This window comes from Hermetia illucens, chromosome 3 (genome assembly GCF_905115235.1).
Source record: "Hermetia illucens chromosome 3, iHerIll2.2.curated.20191125, whole genome shotgun sequence".
Lineage (NCBI taxonomy): Eukaryota > Metazoa > Arthropoda > Insecta > Diptera > Stratiomyidae > Hermetia > Hermetia illucens.
The window spans coordinates 100,682,205-100,696,651 of NC_051851.1; the positions used below are offsets into that span (position 1 = coordinate 100,682,205).

Sequence of the window (14,447 nt, forward strand, 5' to 3'; positions counted from 1 at the left end):
ACTACCTCGAAAACAAGCCGTGTTGTGTTTAAATTAATATCGATGGTAGAAAATTGTGGAAATGAATTGTTACAACAGAAAACAGCGGAAGAAAGGCGAAGAAGCGGCTGCAATTGATGTAAAATTTTCGGGGAGGCTTGCCCACGACAAACCATTCATCTAGCCAGATTCGGTAGTGTGTTTTCGCAGCCCGATCGGGAAAATCCTCATGCACAGCATTTGAAGTCACCGTAGGAATTCTTAATGTTCTTAATTTTTTTACCACTACAGAATCAGCCATCACGCCGAGCTGGGAGTCTTTAATAGCAAATGTAAGTGTAAAGTTTTTTTTTTAAAATTTCTGTTTTTTGGTTGGTTTTTAATTTAATTTAATTTTGTTTTTTTTTTTATTATTTTTTTTATATAGTTAACTTTTTTGAATGAATAATAGTACATTATGAATTGTAATTAAGTCTTGGGTCATTTGAGGACTTCCTCCCTCTCTCTTCCTCCTTGTTCCCGCAGAACTTGTACAGGGACATCTCAAAAAGACAAACTGGCCTGAGGATGTCAAGGAAGGGTGGGAACCTCAGGGGCCGCGCCTCATTGGCGCCTGAGGCGGAAGAGGCAATAATCGCGACTTGATCCTTGATCGCGGCACTCGGGTTCGGAGACTTACGGCTCCATGCGCGCGGTCGAGCCGTTTTTTTTTATTTTTCAATTTTAGCTCGCGTTTTGGTTGTTATTCGTTAGGCCGTCGCGAATTCCCTTGTATTGTCTATTTTGGAATCCGGTGCGGACCCACGCATCGAAATAGACACAATTAATTTTGTAGTAATGAAGCGTGAGGATCAAAGCGCTCAAAAGACCCCCCACATTCCTGAGCCTGGCTAGCACAGTAGCGTGCAAGAACGTGTCGACCGAGCACTTTCATTGAGCTTCAATCTTTGCGGGCGGACCTTCTCAGTCAACTTCGCTAATTTTTTAGATTTCTGGGATAGCTCTGCCCTCTAGGTCGTTGTCAGCCACTTACGATGATCGCTCTGATCGTCCTAACCAAATAATCTCATTACAACATTCATCTTGACCTTTATAACTTTGTTAATAATAGTTGAATTTCCTTGAAACTTCCCAAAATTGTATACTATATTATTACTCACAATGGTGCCAAATTTTGTACTTCTAAATTGAAGTTTTCGGTTTTCCGCTAAATTTCTGAAATGCCGTAATATAATATTATTAACTTGGTTTCAGCAGATATCGAAATCTAAGGTATTTTAGGGCCTAGATTGTGTACAGGTGTATAGGGGTGATTTTGTTCAGATTCTTCGGTGGAAACAGACGTGTTTCACTAGCTGGAGCACACATTGTCAGTCCTCACTCACCTGCGTTTTACCCAATATAAGATCATTTCCGAAAAGCTTTATACTAATTCAGTTCTTTCATTTGATATCCCATATGACCACATTCCCCCCTTAAAGCCAATTCAAAATAACGCAACTCGCAACGATTCACAGACCACATATTTCGTGACGATAGCTCCCGCCGTTTAGGAATAAATCTCGTATGACAGAGGGACAGGCAGAGTCATGACGAATATCTGGATGGCCATTTCTAATAGCTCGATTAAATATACTTAGGAGGAATGTCTCTCTGATACCTTGTTCAGAAAAGCATCATTGGCACAATCATCGAATTGGCTTTCGTTTTCAGCTGAGTTCTCGTCAGCGTAAACTTCATGCCCATACCATCGAAGACGCTTCTCCACGATCAGTGAAATAATAATAATAATAATGATCATTGGCGCAACAATCCATATTGGATCAGGGCCTTGAAGTGCGTTAGAGCACTTCAGTCAATACCGTAACGGTACACTAGGAGGCAATGTGGTCAGCATTGCGCTCGCCCGAGATTGTTACCCTGATTTGACTCAGGTACTCATTCACAGCTGAGTCGACTGGTATCCGATCACGATGCAAATTCCACTGCCGCCGGTGAGATTTGAACCGCGACCTTCCGTATGACAGCCTAGTGCTCTAACCACTGAGCTATCCGGACACACGATCAGTGAAAGCCCATATTAATCCCGGATATCCTCATTTCGGATGTGATCATGGCGAGATACGCTTTTGTCTCCATTACCTTCAGGCGGCGTTTATTGTCTTAGATTATCGGCTAAAACTCTGAACTAAAGAGATTTGAGTCGTTGGTTGATGGGCCGATTACAAAACACGCCGGCTGTGGAATACCATATAATCGAAGTTGCGCTGATGTATGAAGAAATTTTATTAAGTAGTTGACTATTGGCTGATAGAATTGACCCGAGATATTTAAATCATTCAGTTCTGGGCAGGTCATAAACCCTGCTTCATTGGGGTAGGTCGGTAAAAATCCTTTTTTTGTTAAGATTCATTCTGACACCGTAGGATAATTTCACTTTTGGATAAGTTGCTCGAGATATGCTTCGTTATGAGACGCTAGGGAAATATTATTTGCGTAGAATAATGGGTAGTGCATTGGACGTTGGATGTCCCGTGTGGCAGTGTCCATAACAAAAGCAAAGAGGAGATGCGAAAAGGGGTTTTCTCAATGAACAATAGAGGCACGAAGCGGTTTTGATATAGCTGCTACGCTTCCAAAGATACTCTTTGGAGCGCGATAAGGGAATTTAACCTAGCACCAGTTCCTCTGGCGCTATGAATTTGTGTGGAAGTACTTACTCTAGTTCTGTAGTTTTTGACAACCTGGGTAAGCCGATTGAGTATCATGCGGTGCTTCTAGCGATTAAATTCACAAAAATAACTCTACCATGTTTTTTTTGCACTGTAGAAGGAATAGTGTATGGCTTTGGAATCGAAGACTGGATGTCAGTAAATAAGTTAATTTTTAAGGTTTTATGTAAAACAAAATTTCATTAAAATTGGTTTACTGTCTGCCTGTCTGTTACACGCATTTTTCTCAAAAACCAATATAGCCTTTGACACCAAGTTTGGTGGAAAGGTGGAAATATTGAACACTCACGCAAACAGTAAGTTACATCATTCTACCTCGAATTTAAGGGGGTTCCCCATACATACAAACGGGAGGGAGGAGTGTAATTTTTTTTTTAACCAAATATAGTCAAGTGGATTATCAAATGAAAGGTCTCAGTTAGCAGTTTCCGAAGCCTAGTTTAGACATCTGTTGGAAAGGAGTGGAGTACGGCGAGTTAAAAGTGATAATTTCTTCCACGGACCCATTCTCAGAAACTATCCAACCGGAAAATCTGAAAAAAATCAGTGCTTAGGATCCGAAATACCCTCCCTACTATTATCTGTTCAAATTAAGTTAATAATAGCATATTACTTACAAAGCTGCAATAGGTCAAAGTTGTCGCTTCTGTGTAAATTCAAGACTTTTAATGTCTGTAGCACGCGAAAATGGATATTCTCACATAATCTATGCATATATTACGTGATAGGTACTAATGGGACAAATGTCCACTCAAATGTTTCTATAGAATAAATACACAAAACCTTGAATATCTGAAGTGTCCAGCTTCCGGTTTCCAAAATTGATAATTTGAAGAACAAAAACTTGAAACTTTAAACTCGGTTATCTAACAATCGCGTTGTTTGCGAACTACCTTCGCGGTGGAAACAATCACTAAAAAACTGCTAGTTCATTCAACGCCAAATTCTGTTACTTATTTATTATAATAATAGCTAGTTGCTGAACGAAGAAATTTCAATGCCTTTAAACTATTCTTTTTCTTAAGTATTATTATTATTCTGTTAAGTGAAGTTGCACTGCGTCATTAAACAACTTTTGTGCCTCTTTCACTGGATGTAGAGTACGTATTAACTGCAGAATGCCAAGCAAGCCTACAACCGACAGGAATTTTAATATATTCCTTACTTCCAACTATTTCAAATTTGCTTCCGGTATTCAATATTCTCCCAGATATCTCGACCTACTTTGCACAAGTGCCGGACACTATCCCAGAACGTCCACGGAGGTTTCGATACACTCTGCCCTAGATATCCGTAGCTTCCCCAGGTGACAGTTTAGTCGGCAGTGAGCAGTAAGTATTCCCACTATAATCCAGAGATTCTTCTTGGTGGGTTTTATACAAACCTTTGTGCGCTTAAATTCGTATCCTCTCATAAGCAGCTTAGACTGATCCTTTCCTGGTAGTCTCGCCCAGTATAGTTCCCTTAGCCGTTTCTATATTTTTGAATTTCATAGCCATGAACCCGTTTCCCCCCCCCCCCCCCCCCCCCTTAGAAGGGTTCCAGCCCGTGTAGAGCCATCCCTGTTCCTTTCCTGGCCGCTTCATTCACAGCCTCATTGCCTTCCAATGAAATGACCCCGAACACCGAGAATCCAGTCAGTCAGTCAGAATAGTAATGTTCTACCCCCTATAGTTTCTTTGGAGGTTAAAAGAGGCACAGTTATTCATGGTTTATATTTCCGCCTGGAATGTACTAGTGTGCTTAGCAATTGGTTCCAAGTACATATTGCATAGACCAATGACCCCAGCGCTTCCTCCCTCTGCTGTGAGGGATTCACCAGTGTACCAAGTAATATGTTGCCCAGGTAATCGTTGGCCTTACTATTGCAGTGTATATCCATAGTAGTATTTTCGGGGTGCAACCCCATTTTTTTGCTGTGGAACTGCAAGTCATCAGCTTTCCGAAAATTTTTTTCGACATGTGTCTTCCTGAGTAATTTTTGTTCTAGTGTAAATTTCATGTAACTTTATGGTTCTCAGGTTATCAAGCTAACGCTTCCTAGTGGATGGCACTATGATGGCTTTTTAGTGGATTGATACGAAGCCCCACCTTCCTGCACCAGGCACTAGCAACCCTTAGTCCAGTTGGGATTCTATCAGGCAGGGCATTTTCATATTTACTGCATTTATTGGGACTTATATTCCGTTATTTTTTAGCTGCTACAATCTACTGTCTAACATTTTTTCCACCCAGAAAGCCAGGGTGTTTCCCACAACGTTACGGATTAGGACATCTTGTATCTTTGTGTGCGATATATTACCGAATGCTCCTTCTACATCCAAAATCCAACACAGTGCTATTTCTTTCTTTCTTCTTTGATACATTCGTCAGCTGATGAGAGCAGTTTCGATTGACCGTCCTGCTTAATGTTGACACTCATGTAAAGGATTACGTATTAGAATGATAGTTCTAATATAGTTGTATATGTATATGACCATTTCCACCGTTTTAAGTACGAAAGATGTTAGGCAAATTAGTCCGAAAGATTTAGCGCCCTTTTACCTCCATGCTCTTGGTATATATCTCAGGAGTATGCTGCCCCTTACCACCCTTAGAAGAGACTCTAAAATGATTTCTAAGCATGTTTGGAGTAGTGATTAGAAGATGCCCAGAATATTTCAGGGTTTAAAGGTTTCCACTTCCAACACATTCCCTACCTTCCGAGCATACCTCATTTGCCAGTTTTCAGTTCTCCTTTTCCCCCCTTTTGTACATTGTTGGGGAATCAGGCAGAAAATTGTCGGTTTCCGCCGTGGGGTAGGGCCCCTAGAAATAAATCCTAAGAAACAGGTGCGCTCTATCCTCCTCATTTACGGTATTATTATTATTATTATTCTGTTAAGGGAAAGTCGCACGGCGTCCTTGAAGAACTATTGTGCCCCTTTTACTGGTTATAGTGTACCTGTTGATCATAGTATCTCAAGCAGGCCTGTAACCGTTAGGAACTTTAGTATGTTCCCCATTTCCAGAAGTTTCAGCTTTGCATTTGGTATTAAGTGTTCTCCCAGATGTATCGACCTATTTTGCACAAGTGCCGGACACTGTCCCAGGACGTGCATAGTGGTTTCGTCCTCCTCCTCACAGAACCTGCAGGCAGTGTCCGTAGATATCCTTGGCTTCCCTAGGTGATAGTTCAGCCGACAATGACCAGTGAGAATCCCCCCCAGGTTCTTTTTGGTGAGGTTTAAGCAATCCTTTGTACGTATGGGTTCGTATCCCCCAATAAGTACCCTGGACTGCTCCATCCCTGGTAGGCCCACCCAATATAGTTCCCTCAACCGTTTCTCTTCGTTTGTTAGATTCATAGCCATGAAACCGTTTCCGATTCCACAGAAGAGTTCTGGCCCGTGTAAAGGCATCCCTGCTCCCTTCTTGGCTAGTTCATCCGCTGCCTCATTGCCTTCCAACCCAGCATGGCCTGGAACCCAAAGTATCCAGACCTTGTTGGACAAGCCGAGTGTATTCAGTCTCTCAAAGCATTCCCATACCAGTTTAGAGTTCACCTGGTTGGACCTAAGTGCCTTGGTCGCTGCTTGGCTATCGGTGAGAATAGCTATGTTCTGCTCCCTGTAGTTCCTTTGCAGATTAAAAGAGGCACATTTGTCTATGGCGTAAATTTCCGCCTGGAATATGCTAGTGTACCTGCCCATTGGCTCAAAGTACATTTTCCTTAGACCAATGACACCGGCACCCGCTTCCTCTGCTGTGAGGGATCCGTCAGTGTACCAAGTCAGTTGCTGGTTTAAGCCGTATGTCGCAGCCACGCTCTCCCAGTTTGCCTTGTTGCTCCAACGTGTTTCAAACTTCTTATCGAAGTGAAACCTCGTTGTCATGTTGTCCCTCGGTATCAGTAATTCGGGATACCGCCTAGAAAGGATATCAATCTTCCTTCGATTTAGGCAGCCCCCCGCCTCACTCATACTACCGGCCATCCTGAATATTGATCTCCTTGCCTGCATCTATATGTGCAGATGGAGAGGGGTTAATCCCAGAAGGACCTCCAGGGATGCCGTTGGGCATGTCCTCATTGCCCCACTGATACACACCCAAGCCAGCCTTTGGAGCTTATGTAATTCCCTGGCTTGTGTGCTGAGTTGGGTTCTTTCTGCCCAGATCACCGCTCCATAGGTAATCATTGGCCTTACTATTGCAGTATATATCCAAAGTAGTATCTTCGGGCTGCAATCCCATTTTTTTCCTGCTATGGATCTGCAAGTCATCAGCGCCCTCGTGGCTTTCCAACATGTGTCTTCCAGAGTAATTTTTGGTCTAGCGTGATTCCCAAATATTTGACCTCTTTTTCTCGTTTCACCTCCATATTATGTAATGTTATGGCTTTCAAGTGATCCAGCTTACGCCTCCTAGTGAATGGTACTATGGTGGTTTTAGTTGAGTTGGTCCGCAGTCCCACCTTCCTGTACCAGGCACTAGTACCCCTTAATCCATTTTGGACTCCATCACATAGGGTATCTTCATATTTGCCCCTACAGATTAGAACAATGTCGTTCGCGCAGCCCTGGACTTGTATTCCAGTGTTAGTTAACACGTCCAGGAGTTCATCCACTACCATACTCCACATCAGCGGCGATAGTACTCCACCCTGTGGACAGCCTTGAGTGGTGTTCATGATAATAGAATTTGTACCTGTTTGTACCTCTATTTGTCTGCTTTCTAGCATTTTGCCCATCCAGAGTGCCAGGGTGTTTCCCACTCCTTTGCGGCTCAGGACATCCTGTATCTCTGTGTGCGATGTGTTGTCGAATGCTCGTTCGATATCCAAAAACGCGCACAGTGCAATTTCTTTTGTTTCTATGGCGTCCCGTCGTACCTCTGTCAGCTGATACAGAGCAGTTTCATTTACGGTAAGTATCCTATCTTCCTTTTTCAGACAGACAGAAGATAATATCCTGTCTTTGTCTGTTGCTTTGTATAACTTGGCTGCCTCTGTGGTTTGTTCGATCCTTTCAAAGAATTCCCTGCAGCTGTGCCATTTGGCTTCCCTAGTCACGTTGCTATACGCAGTCAGCGTATTTTTGTACCTGGGCCAGTGTCTAGTTTGTTTTGCTCGGGTGAAGAGTTTTCATATATCTGTTCTCATTCTGCTGCTTAGTTCTCTTAGCCGGACAGCTAATACGCGTCAATGACGACTTTGTTTCCTTAATTAAAAAAAAAATAAAAATTTCATCAACTCGAAGAAACAAACATAATGTTAAAACCGTCGCCTTTTTTCCGAATTTTGACAAATTCTCGGTTCAATGACTAGACAATACGGTTTACACACGAAAATGTTGGAAACTCTGATTTCAGGTGAACTGTTGCTGAATTATCGTGTCCATGGCAAGCCATTCCCAAGAAAAGTGCTGCTTGGAAACAAATGTACACCCGCCGTTTTTACATTTTTTTCCTAAAAAAACTTGTACAAGTTTCACACAATATGCATTAATCGAGAAAATGTCTACGCATGAATATGTAGCATTAAACTATACATTCGCCAAATGTAAAGGGCCTAAATAGAGAAGGTAATCGCCACACTGACAACCGCATTCGTACTGACAAGAAGCCATATTTGCATATCGGCGCCAACATTCAAAATTAGAATAAGAAAACTGTGATTCCCCTAAAAATAGTCGCAAGCTTCAGTCAATTTGGTCTTCGTCTCACCCTTGGTTGCAAAACCAAACAATGGATCTTTTCAAGGTTTTGTTTGCAAAACTGCTCGTCTACTAGTTGTGACATTTAGAAGAGAGGGGGGGGGGGGGGGGTCCAAAGTGATGATTTCTTTAACGGACCCATTCTCAGAAACTGCCGAACCGACAAATCCGAACAAATCATGAAGCTGCCTCTATACGGTGTACAGGCCTCAAAATACTCTCCATATCTGCTCAAACTAAGTTAATAATTTTTAGTAATTGGCTAGCCCTTAAGTTCATGCTAGCACAACGATGTAGGCTATGACATGAAGCTATCCTACCAAGTTTGGTGGAAATCGCACTATTACTAACAAAGTTATAATAGGTTGGAATTGTCGTTTCTGTGCAAATCCAATGCTTTGAATATCAGTATCACGCGGGAGTGGGTATTCGCATAAAATCTATGCACATATTACGTGCTAGGTTCTAATGGGATAAATGTCAACTTTTTTTTTATAAGAAATACACAAAACCTTTCATACCTGAAGTGTCCACCTTCCGGTTTCCCGATGTTCTTGATTTCTCTATACATTGCCCTGTTCTATATATCCCCATGTTGAATACTAGTAAATAAATTTTGTATAGCGGTACGTCTTTGGAATGCGAAATATGGATGAACTGCTGTGAAACAGCTGAATGAATGTTGCGCCGAAGGTTGTGGTGGGTGTTTGTGCGTTACTTGGGGAGAGTACCGCTGATGCTGGTTCGTTCTTTGGCGAGCAACCGGAAAGGAAATTAATTTCGGGGTGTTTTTTGTGAAGAAATGGACCACCAGATTGTAAAGTTTGTGTACTCGCATATAGATTTCATAATCTTGATAATAATCGTTGGCACACCAATCCATATTGGATCAGAGCCTTGAAGTGTGTTAGAGCACTTCATTCAAGCCGTAACGCCACAGTACAGGATTATAGGACCCTATAGGAGGCAATGTGGTCAGCATTGAGTTTGCCCAAGATTATTACCGTCATTTGAATCAGGTACACGGTCACAGCTGAGTCGACTGGTATTCGATGTCAAATCACGTGAGTGAGATTTGAACCGCGATCTTTCGTACGACAGCCTTGTGCTCTTACCACTCAGTTATCTGGAGAATATTTAAATATTGTAAATATTTTGTTCGCTTTTTTGTGCTTCCACCTGATAGTTTCCAGCCTAAGAATACTCAGATATTCGAAAATCACAATATCCATGAAGGAGCGACTTGTCAAAAAATGGAGTGGTCTATAGAGAAGGAAATTATTTTTCGAGCGAAAACGCTTAAAGTGGTCGAAGTAAATAAAGATTTTGACATAGCATGGTGGACGGTGGTTCAAGTCCTTAAATTGTGCGGTATAATGATTGTACGCGCATTTGTGCTCTATGTGATCTTCTAGATGAGTTGGAACCACGACCATTTCCCAATGAACAGAAAAATTACTTCCTTCTATCAGGCAAAGAGAAAACAAAACGTTCACTTCAGCCGACACCGTAGAAATAATTAAGCTGCAAATCGACTTTATACTGAAAAACGCTCCTATTTTTCCAGCGACTGTTGCACCTTAAAATCAACCGCTGATTGATGTGAGAAACACACCGGCTCGGCGTAAATTAAATAATATCGACTTCGTGAGATAGAGGGAGTGATCATATTTTCCCAATTGCCGGCCATTATTAACATCGAATAACCGTCGAATTAACTGGAAAGCACAAAGCACAAAGCGGCCTAAGCAACCCTCCGGGCCAGTTAGCCTGGAAAGCGGTTCATGAACCGAGATACTTGGCTTTGGAATGGTGGTGCGTCAGAAATAGGTCGCCGACAAAACATCGGGCAACTAGCAAATTTACTAGAATGAGAACCGAGAAGCAGAGAGAGCAATCGTTATTTCCACTCTGACACTCGAGATGGCGAGGGAGATCTGTACTGGCTTGTCGATAGCCGACACCAGCTCACACAAAAGATCAAACAAGAATGGGACTTTGCTTATTGATCGACGAGCCGCGTCGGACAGATGGTGGAAATATTTCCAGAAAATTATAACGAAAAACTGATTCATAGTCCTTTTCAAAAAGTACTGCCGACATTTGGAGCAATTTCGACTCTTCTGTGAGCGCCACAGAAGACGAGGAAACAATCGAACGAATGCAATCGGGGAAACCAATAGAACCTAACGACATCGCATTTGAACTCTGGACCCAACACTGTGATCCAGTGAATTTATCAATCAGGTTTTTGAGGAAGGTGGAACACCATTTAAGCTACCAGCACCAAGAAAGCACAACCATTTCAACATACAAAAAGGAAGGCCATCCAGCAGAATGCTCAAGTTACCGTCCGATTCGGTTGTTAATCATGCAGAAACGTAGTGAGAGGCAAGGCCCTCTTTATTTCGCACTTCTCGATTTAGGAAAAGTGTTTAACCGTATGTCACAGAAACTCATTTCGCATTTAGTGACAATACCTAGTGTTAGAGTAACAACAGATATAAGTGATTTGAGTACCTCGGAACAATACTATCAGCTTATGGCGCATTGCGTTATGAAATTGCTTCACAAATAAACGCGAGTTGGATGAAATGGCGTTCAAAAGCTGGTGTTCATTATGATCGACGCGTCAACGAGCATCTCTAATCCAAAATTGATCGTGATTTATTCGACCCTGCCGCCTTCTACGGTTTTGAGGGCTGACCAACTGAGAGAGACAATGAACGGTGCTTCGCGGTAATGAAGGCAGAGATATTACATAGGACTAGTGGCGTACACGCTATAATCACATTCGCAATGAGGATATCCACGATTAATATAGGGTTACACTCATTGTAAAAAAAATGACAGGAGAACTGTCTTCGAGAACTTGCTGCCTAGGATGTTACGAGCATCGAAGTCGATGAGAAACAATCAGGAGGCGGGACAACAACTTAACCCAGCATACGAGGCTCTCTGGCACCAAGTGCTGCTGCAATGCATATCAGACGAGTTTGTGTGGCATGCAGTCAAATTTAGAGATTTGAAATAAATTGCAATATTGCTTGAATTTGGGGAGAGCTCCGTTTTACCACTGACGACCGTCTGACCCTCTTTTTATCTTATCACCTAATTTTCATATCTTCATAAATTCAAAAGAAAAAGGCTCGAGATCAAATCGAGATGTCAACTCGTATAAAAAACTAAAAAACCGATGAAAGGATAAATCGTTAATATCGCCACAAAAAACGTTAAGATTCCCCATAAAATCAAAAATATTCAGTCATTGACACCATTATAATCCGAGTAAAATTCGAGATGTTGGGAGAAAAATTATTATGCACGCCCGAAAAAGATTTATGTAGACAGGTCTATGGTGTTATTTCATATTTTTATTACCGGCTGGACGAAATCCGTTAAGACTTAAATCTATTTTAATTTGATTGCATTATCTTATTAAGGAAACGTGCCACCTTTGACGGCTCCATTAAAATTTAATAAATTTAAAAAAGTGAATGCCCGGGAAAATGGTTGCCTTTTCATCCTCATACCTGAGATGGTTTTGAAAGACCGGAAGTCATATTGACCAGACTGATGATATTGGAACCTTTCTGGAGCTTGTCCTACAGTACAATGGTTTATTAAATACATAGAAAAAGACTTGTTCTTTGAATAGATTTATACACTTGCACAGGACCTCCACACGTCTTCCTCACCAGAACATGTTTTAAATGCAATGAAAAATCTCTAAATGGAATTCATACATGGCAGATTACATTTCATCTATAAAATTAGGGATCAATGCCAGCTTCCGTTGAGCAAATATATTGGAACAAAGGTCGCACTACTGTCGGCATCGGTTATAGATTATACCAGCGACCTTAAACAAGGACAAGGACAAGAAACAAAAACAAAAGTCTCTTGAAAATCTTCATTTTTACTTTGCCTTCCTTTCCCTGCCATAACAGTCAAATCGCATCAGCACCCATCAGCTCTAAAGATATAAAACTTTTAACCATTATTTACGTTCTCATTACAAGATTCAGTTGAAGCCTGTCGGTGTGAACAACAATAGGCGCATGGACAACGCTTATTTTTATCTCGACCCAGTCAAAGAACGCCCCCGCTTGCCCGCGATCAAAGTGATCTGCGGTGGCAGCCATCACCCATCCGCTCAGCTTGCGAGTAGCCCCTTTGAATTCCGATCATTATTATAAGCTATTGATAGCCATTGTGCCAATGATCCGCAAACAATTCTTTCCAATTTGTTGTGTTGTTTATTTGCTTCTATTCGAGATCATATTCCGTCCGCTTCCAAACTATGTATAGGAAACGTTCCAGCACTCACTTATCGGGAATTCGAAGTGAATCAACATCTTCCGGTTAATCCACTTCAGAGCTTCGAGATAACCCACTTGATTACGAGAAAACAGTTTATTTTCATCGTCTGAATACACCTTTGATACCTGCACAGGCACACAGCATCGGTAATTTGAAAAAAACAACGGCCGTCGAGGGGGTGGATAAACCCCCACTGAAAGATGAAATGCAATAATTCGACTGTGTAGGGAGAAAAGTAGGCATAAGGACACGGTAATGGGTCGATAACCCGCAATGGTTACCTTCTGATGAAGCCTACATAAGGTCGCACATGATTTAGATAAAACATTTCATTAAAAACACGAAATTATGAAAGCGGAAAAAGTCTTTAGTGAAAACATTTCTTACGCACTTCGTATTCGCGGTTGAATGGTATCCGCAATTCAACTATTCTTCAAATTTGATTGAAAACTGGATCTAAGGAGTTACATACCTTGAAGGTTTGGAGAGCAACTTTTTAACTACCAAACTTACACAGAGTTTCCTACTCACTTTCACTTTTATTTAGCAATTCTTGCATGTGGAATTTCCACCCCTTAAACACCGAAAAACTAAAACACATGAACTGATTTCAAACATTTTCAGCGAATTTCGAAACTAATAGTAACCGTTCGCGGTATTGCAGTTCGTATCTTATGCACCTGAAGCGAACAAGATGCACTCCGAGTTGAGTGACGACCGTTTGCCAATAACTGCCCTTACCAGTGAGTTTCGAACGTTACACGAGTGGAGGCCGTCGCGAGATACTTCTAAACCTGCCAAGCCAAATCTACCCGAAAACCGTTTACCAGAGAATTGTCCCTGATACTGGCGGTGCGATATGAAGTCATCGATTCAGGACAGTGTTTAGATACGGTGAAAGCTCCTCAGCAGCTGTACTGTTGTTTTCCACGCAAATTTGAAAGCTTTCCTCCTTCAGCTGTTCCCATTGAGTTCTGGCGAACTTTTCCTGCTCCACTCCTCGTGAAAATATAAAAGAGCCGGTCCCATACCCACGGCCCAGTGGTGCCAGGTGAAAAGTACATTATAATTCCGGGATTCTGGCATTCCAGAAAGCAGGATTAAGGGTAATAATAATTAGATGGACTTGCTGACATTGACACTAATCCTAATTGATGTAATTCGTACGCATTTCGAACTTTTCGGCAACGCAGCTGGCACAATCCCATTAAATTCTGGTGAAAGCGGCACGGGATGATTTCTGGCGGTCAGCTACGGGTGTGGAAACAATTCAATTACCATTTAATACCTTTTATCGTGTCCGCCCGGAATCGAAATGCATCATTTTCCTTCGAGACAAAGGACTAAAAAGGGATTTGGGCGTACTCCTATTCCGTTCAGCATAGTTAACCCGATACCCGTTTCAAGGGAAGTCATGCGGAAGTAAAGAAACTGAATTTTTCGGATACAGGGCATTTCTGTGACTATAAATAGGACCGACTGGAGACAGGACTGACTATAATAGGAGCCAAGTCATTCCCCCGACCCAAAGGCTTGCAAGTGTCACCCCAAACTATGTATAGGGGTGCACTCGTATGCCGTATTCCAATCACAGTAGCTAAGGATCAGGCTTCGTATGTGTCGCATTGTATTCTACGTCGGAAAGAGTTGAACGTGGCCAGGTCACTAAGGTTTCGAAGGCACGATCTTGAAATAGTCTCAGCTGAGATAAATGTGGACA

The 14,447-nt window shown here is 41.9% G+C and overlaps 1 protein-coding gene across 1 annotated transcript in view; it reads right to left on the reverse strand.

Moving 5' to 3' along the window:
- LOC119653159 (neuropeptide F receptor) overlaps positions 1 to 13,551 on the reverse strand; it is a 276,920-nt gene extending 263,369 nt beyond the window's left edge. The window contains exon 1 of the mRNA XM_038057700.1: positions 13,200 to 13,551. The gene's annotated coding sequence lies outside the window, so the exon portion shown is untranslated. The remainder of the gene's footprint in view (positions 1 to 13,199) is intronic.
- Positions 13,552 to 14,447: the final 896 nt, after the last annotated feature.